The following is a 14,906-nucleotide window of genomic DNA, read 5'->3' as shown; positions in this document are numbered from 1 at the left end:
ATGAAAGCTTGATGAGAGGCTATGCTTTGCGAGGAGTGACTCTTGGCAATGATACAGGGACCTGAGTTCTAATTCTAACATCATATGTAATTGTGGCCTTTGGGCAAGTCACTTCTTCTCACTGCATCTGGTTTTTAGTCTATAAAGTGGGAAAATCAGGCTGATGCCCTCTTAGGGTCCTTCCTTCCCTGATGGCATGAAATTCCTACTGGAATGTGAGCTCTGTTTCACATCGAAATCCCATCTGCCTCTTCCAACTCCCATCTGCAGGGCCTGGGACAGAGCCTGGCACCCAGCGGGGTCCAATAACACTTGTTCATTCAATGAGTGAGTGAATTGCCTTATTGTTAAACATGCAAACTTTTCATACAAGAAGTCACTTCTTTCCCTACAGTGAAAGGATACTGGGTTCAGAAACCACCCTGGGTCTTTATGGCCTGTTGAATTCACCTTGAAAAGCCAGGGAAGTAGCAAATAGGCCTTCCCTCAATGTATATCATCCTCATTGTGGTAACCTATCAGAGTTGAGTCAACCTATCAGTTGACAGCCTGACTCATATAATCCTGCTCACAGTCCTTCAGGGGCCCCTACCACCCCAGGAAAAAGATCAGAACCTTCCATGGCCAGGAGAGCCATCCTCCCTCCAGGATCATCCTCTACTTTGCCCCTTTCTCAATGGCCTTTTTTCAAAATTACCCTCTTCTACCTCAGGACCTTTGCATATGGCAATCCCTCAGCCCAAAAGTGTTTTCTCACAACCTCTTACTGGTTAATGCTTGCTTCTGTTTCATATTTCAGATCAGATGCCATATCCCAAGACAGGCCCTCCCTGATCCAGAGTCTTGGTTATGTCATCCTGCTAAATACTCCCAAAAACACTATTCACCTTTCCTTCAGAATACTTTCTAGAGTTTATTAAATTATCAAATGACCTTAGCTGTTCTTGACATGATATAAGTAAGAAACAACTTTATTCTTCTCCCATCACTTCTTCTAGTCAAATTCTTTTGGATCTTTCTTCCCTGTCCTTTCATGACATCTCAAGCAAATTCCTTAACTTTCTGGTCATTTTCAGTTACATGACCCAGTTTCATTATTTAATTGTGACTCATTTCCAGATATTAAAAAGACATATCTAAATCATAACTTTCATTTCATGTCCAAAACACAGCCTGTTCCCTTTCCATGCCTTCAGCTCAGGATCTGCTAGGATTTTTCACTCTTCCCCCATCTCCTCTCCCTCCTTCCACTTTGAACATGTCTAGATCAGATCAGAGTATAAAAGAATTAGATAAGCATGATCAAAGTATTTTTGCTCAATATGTGCTATTTGTATGGTTATCTCCTGCCACATACAGGTGCTCCAAGTCTTTAAATGCCAGCTATCTCTAATTAAACATATTCCCAGGATCATTGGAAGTTTTTTGAGAGACCTCCATATTATACAGTCCCCTGAATGGGTGATCTGCTCTTTGTTTGGTACTTTGCATTGGCCCACACCAGCCTGAGCTTCTGTACTCGTGATATACTCAGTGGCTTCTTACTGTCTTCCTTGATCTAAGAGGACTTTGTCCTAGTATAGAGTCCCATCTAGATGGCCCAACTCCAGCTGGATCCTTAGTACCATCTGTTTCTTAGGAAACTCATGAACCCTTGCCTCTCTAATAATGGCTACCCCTACACTGGCTCCCTTCTCTGACAGCCTTCTGCCTTTATAGAACTATAATTCTCTCATTTCTATGATTCCATAGGACATCAACCTCCAGGGGTGGGTCAAGCTCCCCTAGAACCTTTTATCACATTTCTCTGATCCCATGAAAGCTGCAAGGCTTACAGATTTATGGTTTAGTTAAATATCTAACTGAGAATTATTAGCTTCTTTCTTGCAAGCAACTTTCACACTATCAGTGATCTCTTGGGGTCCTTGCCATTTGGCCACAGAGTGAGTATCATTCTTCCCTTACCTTCCTCACAGGAAAGGAGGGAAGAGCTCCTCAGCACTCTCTTATCAGCTAATAGGTCTCTACTCTGAAAGTTTTCTTCAGCCATGAATCATTTTGGAACTTCTAGCTTTCTCTTACATGGATGGGAAGTGGATGCTGGACAGTATCAGATCCAGCTGTTTTTAGCAAGTCTTAAATGGACGTGTGGATATTGATTGCCCATTATAATTTGTTTTGAATCCTAAATTGAAACTCCAAGATGATGGGAAGTCCAAACTAACATCTTACTAAATATAGTTCTGTGATTATTTGATGAGTGTCTGTCTTCTTCACTAGACTTTTCCCCTATAAGGGCTTTATGTTTACTCACCCTTGAATACCAATCCAAGAATTCAATAGCTACCATGTAGTAACAGCTCAATAAATATTTGATGAGGTAATGAATAGGAGAACAAGATGAAAGAGGGAGAAAACCGGATTTGTATCCCTGGAACTTTGTTGTTTGGAAGGATTAAAAAGTAGGCCATCATTTCAACAAGAGAAGATTAGATCATTCCCCAAACCTGGCTGTCCATCAGAATTACGCATAGAAATTTTGAAAAATATAAATACTTTGACCTGATCTGCTTATATGCTGAATTAATAGACCTAATTGAGAATGCATGAGCCAAGGAGCATAAGAAAGGTCCAAATAATGTGTCAGGAGGGCTCAAGGGAAGATAAGGCTGTACCTGATGGGGAGCATCAGGCAGACTTTCTGAACTATCAAGGAGACTTTCTGGACAAAGCAATGATTAAGGATTAAAAATGTGAGCAGATGAAGAAAGGGACATAGGAAAGACATGGTTAGCAGGAACTTGCAAGCCAGAGGACATAAAATAAGTAAGGCACAGGAGCAAAAAAGAGATTAGATTCCAGACAGAATCCAGTGCTCCAGGGAGGGGGAGGAGTCAGGTGTGCATTCCACCTAGCTTTCAGGCAGGAACCTGATCTTGTAAAGTTAGCCACACCTTAGGGAGGTATATGGTATGGTGGCTGGTGAGCCAACTATGAATCAGACTACTTATAGTCTTCATCTATAAAAAGGAAATGATAAAGTTACTCACCTCAAGAGGTTATAGTGAAGATTAAGGAAAGTAATGATATAATGTCCTAGCATATAATTGCTTATTGTATATCAGCTAGAACCTTTTTAAAAAAATAATTCTAGTACCCAGCAAAATGGCCAGTTCTGCACACATCTTCCCAACTTTGCATTTGGTCAAGGTCAGGTGGCTTGAAACCGGCCATGATGGGAGGTGTTTTGGTTTTGTTTTTTTTTTTTAATCATTCATCATCAGGGAAATGAGGGAAATGCAAATCAAAACTACAATGAGACATCACCTTACACCTATCAGAATGGCTAAAATAAAAAAGACAAGAAATAACAAATGCTGGCAAGGATGTGGAGAAAAAACCATTGTGAACTGTTGGTGAGAATAGTAAATTGGTGCAGCCACTGCAGAATACAGTATGGAGGTTCCTCAAAATATTAAAAATATCACAGGATCTCATAATTTCACCACTCAGTATATACCCAAAGAAAACGAAAATGTTAAATAAAAAAAAATACATGCACCCCCATTGTGGGAATATTTACACCAAGAAAATTGGCAAAACTACAAACTTGAACCCTTTTCTTGAGAGCTGAACCAGTACATTGTTAGGTGCTTTGTGGACATTGCTTGGATTGGCCTAGATTGAACTGATTTCAGTTGAAAAGTGAGTTAAGGCTACAGGAAAACAAAAGCACAAGATGAGAGAAAAAACTTCTCTGCATAGGAAAAATAGAGGAAGACCTTGGCCTTGGCATGACTGGAAGGTAAAAATAGAATCTGATTTTTTTTTTTACTCTAAGCTAATACTGACTTCAACATATTATTTTACCCATCACTTTCACCATTGTCTCTAAAAAAAGCATCAAAAATGCTGAGTGAAATAGTCACTAACAAGCTTTAGCTCCATCAGAGCTCCGACTGCTCTAGGAGACAATTTCAAAGGCTAGTTCTCTTTGTGAAGAATATGTCTGAGAAGATACAGATTATAATGAGTTATCTCAGATGAAAAATTATTTTTAAAATCTAATATTGCAGAACAGAAAAAATAGTGTGATACCTTAACAATACAAGAAACTTTATCATCAAACATTAAAGGGAAATTAAGGGAGCTGCAAATGACACAAGAAATCAGATATAAATACCCGTAAATTGTATCAATAGTTGGCCATGATAAGCCAGTAACATAAGAATACCTCTGTCTCTTTTGGAAGTCAAGAAACTATTTCTAAGTTCTTTAACAAAGATTGTGCTATTTCAAAGAGTGAATGAGAAAAAACCATTAAGAAGTCACAACTTTATATAAATTGACACATCCAAAGGCTGAAATACCTGAAATTAAGCTTATAAAGACTGGTTTTCTAGTTTAGCCAGTTCAAACCCTTCAGTATAGGGAGTGGGAAGATTCCTTTAAGACAGAGAGTCAAAGCTGTCTTACACATGACAAAGGGTTATTGTGTGATGTTCTCCTGGCACTGAACTAACTGAAGCATTTTACCCCAATGACCTGCTTTGCCTGTTGAAGTTCATTATGGTCATGCCTTTCTTTGCTTTCAATGAATTGCTAGGACCCCATTTGCTTTCATTAGCACATAGATTACCCAAGACCTAAATCCTTCCTTCCATGAACAATCTAAGAATTCTAGGGGCTTGCTTGGCTCAGAGAGGCCATTCCTACTCCCAACTTAGGTAAAACATACAAAACAAAATCTTTGATTGTCCACCCTTCCCATTGGTTTAGCCACCAAATGGTGACACTGTTGAACACTAGTAATGCACATTCCAGTAGAGGCTTTGTAGGGTATGCTCTTGTTGACCCCAGTAATTCCCCCTTACTAAGTTTCAATATAATAATCCTTTTAGTTCACCACAGTGTGTTTCACCACAGTCCCCCAAAGGATATCTGCCCCGACAGAATGACCAAAAGTAGACAAGCTTGCAACCTCACTTATATACTATACCAAAGCCACCACTCCCAAATCCTTTAGATTTTTTTGCCCAGATTCCCACTTAACTCCTGGTCAATTCCTTCTGTGAACTACCATGTCCTTTCTTGATGATAGGCTTTCAACCAGGCCAACCCTATAGTTCATGACTAATTTCTCTAAATTTGCATCATGGAAGAGAATTGGACCCCTGGTTCCTTCCTTCTAGAAGACGATGGGTGCTTTAAGCAAATAATCCCAACACCTCTCCAGCTAAAAATCCCTGAGAGGAGAAATCATTGAGCTACTACCAAGTGCCTCCTTGTATGCATGGCACTTGAGTGACTTCTCTCAATAAATATCTCCTTCAAAGTGACTTGTATCTCTATCCATATGTATAGATGTGGCATTTTTTATAAATTCCGTCTCATCACGCACAAGCACTTTGTTGGAGAACATAAAGAACTGTGAGAAAACTTAGAAATAATGGAAGATATTTCATTTTGAAGATGAGAAGACAAGCTCAGGGACTCCATCTGATTAAGATCATACTCTATAAAATGGTGGTTATCAGAGGAGGAGGGGGAGAAAACAGATGATGTTTAAGGGTACTAACTTATAACAAGCATTCAGTAAGTCTTAAAGATCTAAAGCACAATATAATGAATATAGGCAATATTATTGTGCTATAATGATGTAATATAACAACAACAATCATATTACAATATATAAATATATCAAGTAACACACTTTACACCTTAAACTGCAACAATGCTACATGTCAAATTTACTCAATTGAAAATAAAAGATCCTACTCTAATTTAACAAAAAACTGTCTCACTCTGTGCCCAAGGTATGGTTTTCACTACCTTGTGATAGCATCATATTTTGGATAGCCAACAAGTTCAAAAAACCATTTCCTCCAGATGGGAGGGTGGATGGCTAGAACAAAATGAAGTTTATCTGGGTGACAACCTCATCCACCTTCTTGGTCAAATTTATCACCAGTATCCACTTCAATAACTTTGAAAAGACTTCTTCCGATTAGCATTCTCAAAGGCTTGAGAAGAATGGTAGGGAAAGCAAGATAAAAACAAGATTTTTCAGTCACTGAATTTCCATAAATGACATCATGAATTATATATTGCTGTTGCTAAGGAGACGTGAGAAGTACGTATCAGAAGGAAACAAAGAAATTGATTGCATCGAAGATTAGTAGTCGCAGGCTTTGGAGAACCATTCTGCCTTTTGAGTTGTTATGATCAGTTCTCTACAGTAACAAAGACATGTCAGTCTTCCAAAAATACCCAATCATTTACCCATTCAACAGAGAACAAAGAAAAGATCAGTGCAGTACTCATAACCCTCTTCCATTTCACAGCACCCTCTTCCATTTCCATAGGATGACGGACTCTTTTTCCCGCCATATTTGCCAAGAATATTTACCACCTCTCCTTGTTTATTCCATGAAACCACACCCAATCTCCAGAATTTGAAGATTCTACCTTGAAAATTTTCAAATAGGAAATGACTCTTTTCTCTAAGTTAACAACTAATTTCCAGTCAGTGAGTAATTTTTTTCCTGAAACTTCCACTCAGTGGAAAACAAATGAAGAAGGAAAAATTTAAGTAAACAAATCTGCAAAAGAGGCCACGACACACAGAGATGGAAGCACCTCTAAACTTACCAAAGAAAGCGGGAGCTTAAGGTTTATCTCAAACAAAACTGTAATTCTGACCGGCCCCTGATTGAGCCTCACCCCATGAATGACTTCCAGGGCCTCTGGCTCTTTGGGACTAAAGGAGAAAATTTATTTTTAGCACAACTGTTTGGAAACCTCTGAGAACTTGGATCTCTTTTTCTGTCTGGTACCAAAGCAAGTTTTTCGCTGAAGCTCTCATGAAAGATCCTCAGTCTCTTGTGGATTTAGAATCCTGGAGCAACCCACCAACCCAGAGCAAGGTATGGTGTTTACTCTTTTTATAGAACTTTGGCAAATGTAGATGCAGTGGCCCGTTTCATTACGGGAGTTTCTGAATTTATTAAACAGACAGCTCTGTTAGAAAAATCCATGAAACTGAAGGCCTGGGTTCAAATCTCTGGCCTGACACTCGCTTTGTGGCCATAGACAAGTTACCTGACTTCTTGAGACATCAGTTCCCAGTCCAACCTACCACGAAAGGGTCTTTTGGAAAAATGATATGAACTTAATGTTGCTCTGTAGACTACAAAATGTTTGCCAAATGTCAGCATTTTTTTTTTTTTTACTGTCGTGCCATCATAGCACTTTACATAAAGCAGCCAAAGCTTTAAAAATCACAAGCTGTTCTTGAAGGAAATATTGATGAATAAATATTTTCTTCATCCAACCTTTGGTGAGCCTCTACTGCAGCCTAGCCTTGGTCCTAAATGTTGGTGGTACAGAGTTTATCTTTTGGTGGAGAAAAAGCAATAGATAGTCATAACCCAGTGTGTTTGTGAGGTGCTGCACGCTGCACAGTGACAGAAAGGAAGGTATTCCATGGCCAACCAGAGAGGCAGTTCTGAGGAGGAATACTGGAGCCCAAGGACAGAGCTGAGGAACCACACAACAGAAACAGCTAGGATATGAGCACCTCAGGTCCCCACCCTGTCTTGCTTACTCCTAGTGAGAAGGACCGAGACTGCTATTATGAAATCTCTTCCTCTGCAGGCCAAGGATATGTCGTATTTAGGTCACCCCTAGTTACCTATCTTCTTCCTAATGACTTCCAGGCAAAATATATTCTCAAGTCAAATTAATAATCGAGTCCAGCCCTTTGTCATGAAGTAATATTACAGTTTCCCTCACATGATGTGGGAGAAAATTTGAGTGTTTGGAGACAAAAAGAGCTCAGTTCAAATCCTGCCTGTGCCATCTTTATGGCTATCTGGATGTGAGCCCTCAGTCTCAATTTTCTTATTTATAAAATGAAGATAATATCATCTACTGCATAAAAGCAGTGTAAGGATGAAGTAAGCAATGTTTGAAAACACCCAGCACCAGCACAGTAATAAAAATACTAGTATATTCCCTGCATCCCAGCATATCTTGCTTTTTTCACTTAGTATTTTTTTATTTTGGTAAAATATACATAATATATACTTCACAATTTTGAAGTGTACAGTTCTGTGGCAGCAAGTATATTCACACTGTTGTACAACCATCACACCACCATGCATCTCCAGAACTTTTTCATCTTCACCAACTGAAACTCTGCATTCATTAAATGTTAGCCCCCCAACCCCTCTCCCTAGCCTTTGGCAACAACTGTTTGACTTTATGTCTCTACAACTGTGACTATTCTAGATACATCATATAGGTAAAAATCATACAATATTTGTCCTTTTGAGACTAGCTTGTTTCACTTAGCATCAAGTTTTTGAGATTCCTCCAAATTGTAAAATGGGTTGAAATTCCCTTCCTTTTAATGGTTGAATAATATTCCATTGTATATGTGTACCATATTGTGTCTATCCATTTGTCTGTTGATGGCAGCTGGGTGGTTCTCGTAAAGGTATCCACCTTTTGGTTCTCGTAAATAATGCTGCTATGAGCATGAGTGTACAAATATCTGAGTCCCTTTTCTCGCTTCTTTTAGATAAATACCCGGAAGTGGAATTGTTGGATCATATGATAATTCTAGATTAAATTTTTTGAGGACTTAATTTACTGTTTTGCACAGCAGTGCAGCATTTTACATTCTACCAACTACGGGTTTTTTTTCCAGCTTTATTGAGCTACAAGTGGCATATAACATTGTGTAAGCTTAAGGTCTACAATGTAAAGGTTTGATACCTGCATGTATTGTGAAATGATTATTAAAGTAAAATTAGTTAACACATCCATCACCTCACATAATTATCATTTTTGTGTGCAGTAAGAACATTTTTTGTGTGTAGTAATAACATGCAGTAAGATGTATTCTCTTTCAATATACAAGACAATATTAATTATAGACACCATGCTGCACATTATATCCCCAAAATTTATTCAGCTTATAAGTAGAGGTTGAATTATTTCACCAGCGTCTCTCCATTTCCCCCACCCTCCAGCCACTGACAACCACCATTCTATTCTCTTTTTATATGAATTCAGAGTTTTAGATTCAATATGTAAGTTGAATCATACAATATTTGTCTTTCTCTGACTTATTTCACATACTATAATGCTTTTATGGTTCATCCATCATGTCACAAATGGCAGGATATCCTTCTTTCATGGCTGAATAGTAGTCCATTATATTTATACCACATTCTCTTTATCATTCATTTGTCAATGGACATTTAGGTTGCTTCCATGTCTTGGCTATTGTAAATAATGCTGCAATGAACCTGAGAGTCCAGATAGTTCTTTGATATCCTGTTTTCATTTCCTTCAGATATATATGCAGAAGTAGGGTTGCTGGATCACACGGTAGTTGTATTTTTAATTTTTCGAGAAATCTCTATATTGTTTTCCATAGTGGCTATACCAATTTACATTCTCACCAGCAGTGCACAAGGGTTCCCTTTTCTCCATAAACTCAGCAAAATTTATTATCCCTTCTCTTTTTGATGATAGCCATTCTGACAGTTGTAAGGCAATACCTCATTGTGGTTTTGACTTGCACTCTCCTAATGACTAATGATGTTAAGCATCTCTTCATGTACCTGTTAGCTGTTTGTATGTCTTTGTTGGAAAAATGTCTATTCAGATTCTTTGTCCATTTTTAAGAAGATTATTTGTTTTTTCCTGTTAAATTCTATAAATTCCTTTTATAATTTAGGTATTAACCCCTTACATGATATATGGTTTGCAATTCTCTCATTCTTTAGGTTTTTTTCATTTTTTGTAATATCTCTTGTGCTAGGCAGAAGCTTTTTACTTGAAAGTAGCCCCACTTGTTTATTTTATGCTTTTGTTGTTTGTATTTTGGTGTCATATCCAAAAATACTATTGCCAAGACCAATGTCAAGATCTTTTTACCTATGTTTTCTTCTAGAGGTTTTATGGTTTGGGGTCTTATATTTAAGTCTTCAATCCATTTCAAGTTGATCTTTTGAGGGGTGTTAAGTTAGGGATACAACTTCATTCTTTTGCATGTAAATAGCCAGTTTTCCCAACACCATTTATTGAAGAGACTATTCTTTCTCCACGAAGTAAGTATTCTTGGCTCCTTGTCAACTATAAGTTGGCTGTATACATATGAGTTTATCTTATTTTTTTTAAAAAAAAGAAGGAATATCAATCCATGGGTGCATTACCTAAAAGTTCAGTTTTTGCAATGATTTGTTCAGTATTTCTTCAAGTATTTTTCATGGCTAGTTTAGCAAGAACAAAGGATTCTATCACTAAAAATCTCACAAGACACTACATGCTTATGTTCATGCTTTACAAATTCAAAATACACATTCACACAAAGGCTGTGAAATCTAAAGTACCACAGAGTAAATAGAAATTTAAAAAAACTAAAAATCTGTTACTTTGTAATCCCTACAGAAAAATAGAATCCATTAACATCCCAGGACAGATCTGTTCAAGATTAACAATATTTCCAGAGCTTTGATTTTCTCACTCCAAAGGAGCATGATGTTGGGAAAAAATACATTTTAGCACATATTCTACATAAATTTGCATATTCAATACAATCCATCAAAATATTTTGTATGAAGAGTGACTGCAAATGTGTCTGAGGTTTCTTGCTGTAGTTCTGAAAGTGATCTAAAATTGGATTATAGTGTACATTGAGCTGAATACTTCAAACTGATGAAATTTATAATGTCTAAATTAAATCTCAATAAATATTGCTGTAAAAAATATTGTAATGTTTATAAAACCATGACCCACATAATTTTGTCCCAGCCAAAATAACCAAGTTCACTACAAACTGATGGGAGAGTGGGTGAAAGATGGATTATTCAATACAGGTGTTGAAAATATACAGTTGGATCTCTATCTCACACTTGTTATCAGAAATATTCTAGGATCACCTGGGTTGCAGAGTCGGTTAAGCATCCAACTCTTGGTTTCAGCCCAGGTCGTGATCCCAAGGGTCATGAGATTGAGCCCTGTGTCAGGCTCTGTGCTCAGAGTCTATTTAAGATTCTCTCTTCCTCTCCCTCTGCCCCGTTCCCTATTCTCTCTTTCTCTCCTGTTCTCTCTCAAATAAATAAGTAATCTTCAACTGAAAAAAAAGAAAGAAAGAAAGAAAGAAAGAAAGAAAGAAAGAAAGAAAGAAAGAAAGAAAGAGAGAGAGAAAGAAAGAGAGAAAGAAAGAAAGAAAGAAAGAAAGAAAGAAAGAAAGAAAGAAAGAAACATACATTCTAATGGGTCAAATATTAAATGTGAACAAGTGAAACAACAAAAGAACTGAAAATGGGAGAATTCTTTTTATTATCCTGAAGTGAGGAAGGCCTTTCAAACACAATGAATTGAACTTCAAGAATGTTGGGTTTTCTTTTTTTTAAGATTTTATTGATTTATTTGAGAGAGAGAGAGAAAGCATGCCAGAGATAGCACGAGAGAAAGCATGAGCTGGGGGAGAGGAGCAGAGGAAGAAGGAGTGAAGAGATTGACTTGGGGCTTGATCCCAGGACTCCAGGATCATGAATTAAGCCAAAGGGAGACACTCAACCAACTGAACCACCCACGTGCCCAAGAATGTTTTTATGGTAAAAAATATTTTTAAATGCAGGAAAAGGCAAACTGGGAACAAGCTATTTGCTGCTCAAGTAATGAACTATGTACAAATAAAAGAGAGAGAGATTGATTGATTGCACTATTGCTTATACAAGAATGAAAATATCCCAAATACTCATCAGTAGGAGACTAGTTAAGTGTAATGTATCCATATGGTAGATAATCTATAGTTTTTTTCTTTTTTTTCCCCACAAAACTCAAACCCACCTCCCCAAAAAAATCTTCCTCCTTTCCCACAACTTGATGTTTTGTGCTACAGAGTGTTCTAGATGGTTGTAGAAGTCAATGAGTAAGACAAATCCTTGCCCCTCACGGAGATTACCTTCTATCAGATGGAGATCTTCAATATTTTTAAAGCACAATAAACATAATAATTTAGTGACTTAGAGATGATGAGTACAAAGAAAAAGAGAAAACAGTAGAGCAGAATGGGGGGGGGTCAGGAGGTATAAAAGATAATTGTACAGTATAATAATTGGCTTCAGGGAGAGGGCAGAAAAGAGAGGGATGAGAGAGTAAGACACGTGGATGTCTGGGGGCAGAGACTTCTAGACAGAGGGAAGAGACAGCGTGAAGGCCCTAAGGTAGAACATTCCTGGTGTCTTTGAGAAACCCAAGGAATTCAGAGTGACTGGAGCTGGAGAGCGGGAAGGAGAATAGTGGAAGAAGCAGGGAGGTAACAAGTGTAGATGCCTAATCAAATAGAGCCCTGAAGATGATGTACCATGAGGCCTTTGACTTTTCAGTAAAATGAAGGACCATTGCAAGGTGATGCCACTGTAGTTTCCATTATACCTGATACCTCTTTGTCATCCCAATAAATTGAGTCCCAAGACTCAAGTGGCCACTTACCACCATGCTGTCGTCATGCATCAGGAAGCATATCATATTGTTCCTCAATTCTTTTTTTTTTTAATTTTTTATTATTTATTTATGAGAGTCATACAGAGAGAGAGAGAGAGAGAGGCAGAGACATAGGCAGAGGGAGAAGCAGGCTCCATGCACCAGGAGCCTGACGTGGGATTCGATCCCGGGTCTCCAGGATCGCGCCCTGGGCCAAAGGCAGGCGCCAAAGCGCTGCGCCACCCAGGGATCCCTTGTTCCTCAATTCTGATGAGGATTATTAATGGATAATCATTTTGAGTGACTTTCAAAAATTTTAACTGGGAGGGGCACCCAGGTGGCTCAGTTAAGTGTCCAACTCTTGATTTTGGCATGGGTCATGATCCCAGGGTTGAGACTGAGCCCTACATTGTGCTCCACTCTGAGCATGGAGCCTGCTTAAGATTCTCTCTTCCTCTCCCTTTCCCCTTACCCCTACCCCCCTCCCTCTCAAAAAAATGATAAAATTCTAACTGAAGATGCTTCCAGCATTTAGACTACTATACAGACAATATTCTAATGCATTTGTCAATGAAAGGCAAACCATTTGTTTGATGAATGCATCGGTTTTAGTTGTGTTAGTTTTTACCTTCTTTGAGCACTTTTTAGCCTGGCTATTGGAAATGTTAATATCATTCTATCCACCATCACTCTTACTACAAACTTCTTCATAGACTGGTCCCTGAGTACTGGCGTGTTTGTGTTTTTCAGCATCTCCACTACAGTGCCTGAGATGCCACTGCCCAAAGTGCCCTCTCTCCACATAATTTCAAGTCCCACTTAGAATCAAATCCTGGCCTTAGCTACAGAAGCCCATTCCATGTCTCTTTAAACACCTTTTTAGGGATCCCTGGGTGGCACAGCGGTTTGGCGCCTGCCTTTGGCCCAGGGCGCGATCCTGGAGACCCAGGATCAAATCCCACGTCTGGCTCCCGGTGCATGGAGCCTGCTTCTCCCTCTGCCTGTGTCTCTGCCTCTCTCTCTCTCTCTGTGACTATCATAAATTAAAAAAAATAAAAAAATAAAAAATAAACACCTTTTTATGAGTATCTCCTATGAGCATGTTCTTGTCTTTCAAATTCCTTCTTAAAACCTCCTTTAATCAGTTTTTTACAAGAAAAAGCTAGTAATTAACTCATTGTAGTTTGTTTTAACCATGTCAGAGGTATGGATAAAATGTTCTTTCATTTTCTTTTCATCTGGAAGACTCTTGAAAGGGCTCGTATCTTTATCAGATCTGATGGGCTTCTCCAAAGGGCCTTAATCCCAGTTGAGCAATGGGATCACTAATTTTGAATTCATGCTACATTATAGCAGGCAGTACACAGCAAAAATATTCTCCTGGATTTGGGGAAGGGGAGATTGGGGGTGAGAGACATTGGTAACATGAAGATTTGGTCAAAGATACAAAGCCTATATTTGGGTAAGTTGCTTTAGTTTTTCACTAATAAGATTTCTAGGAATCAGACATATTTTGAACCACATGTGCATACTGTGTTTTTCTGTTTGTCATTCCTATGCTCTGGCAAATTTCTAGGTCTAATTCCAAGATGTTGCAATTTTCCCATGGGTGTCATAAAACTGGTACAGTGTGCCTGGTTAATTTTCTGATGTGGCTGTCAAAAAACAAGAAAACTCTATCCGATTGCTTTTTTCACATTTTATGATTATTTCCTTTGGGCGAGCATAATGCCAGGCATATACATCAAGCATTGTTGAGATTTCTTATTAAAGCACAGGTCCAACTATCCAAAAACTATTAATTTACACCACTCTGAAACCATGTGTATACAATCTCCCATCCAAGAAGCTGATAATCCTAAGGACCATTTAGCCTAGAAAATCAGGTGTCCCAGCCTATACTGCCCACCTCTCAGTTTAAATGTCAAATGTCATGCTAATAAATGATCTGTCATTTCAGGATCCTATTTGTGGAGAGAAAAACCAAGTCCTATTAAATCATAGCTGAAGAGACCTGTTGTCTGCTTCCCCAGGAGCACGTGGCACCATGCATGGTTTAATTTCACTCAGCTCTTTAATTGAGCCTTGGTGCTAACGGCTTAATGGTTCACCAGGGCATTATATCCTGCAGATTTTAAATTAAAGTTTGAGACCCCCCTGCAGGACAATGCACAGTACTCCAATTAACAGTAATTGGTTTTACACATGATTATCAAGTGAAAAACATGGTTTTCCTGAAAATGCCACTTCTTTCTCCTGCTTTAAAAAGCCCATAAATTCAAAAGGAAACAATCATGGATACATCAAAGATTAGACATACAGATGTCTAGCATAGCATTTATACTGGCGGAAAACTGGAAGGAAATATCTATGATGGCAAATCGTGTACATTAAGGATA

The 14,906-nt window shown here is 38.3% G+C and overlaps 1 protein-coding gene across 7 annotated transcripts in view; it reads left to right on the top strand.

Moving 5' to 3' along the window:
* Positions 1-14,906, top strand: part of C1QTNF7 (C1q and TNF related 7) — a 106,914-nt gene that overhangs the window by 81,491 nt on the left and 10,517 nt on the right. The window contains exon 1 of one of the 7 annotated variants that reach the window (XM_041751238.1): positions 6,663-6,926. The exons of the other annotated variants lie outside the window; for them this stretch is intronic. The gene's annotated coding sequence lies outside the window, so the exon portion shown is untranslated. Of the gene's footprint in view, positions 1-6,662; positions 6,927-14,906 lie in introns of those variants that run through there. 7 annotated transcript variants of the gene reach the window in all.

Source organism: Vulpes lagopus, chromosome 4, assembly GCF_018345385.1.
Source record: "Vulpes lagopus strain Blue_001 chromosome 4, ASM1834538v1, whole genome shotgun sequence".
Taxonomy (NCBI): domain Eukaryota; kingdom Metazoa; phylum Chordata; class Mammalia; order Carnivora; family Canidae; genus Vulpes; species Vulpes lagopus.
This window is presented reverse-complemented; position numbering and strand designations above follow the sequence as displayed.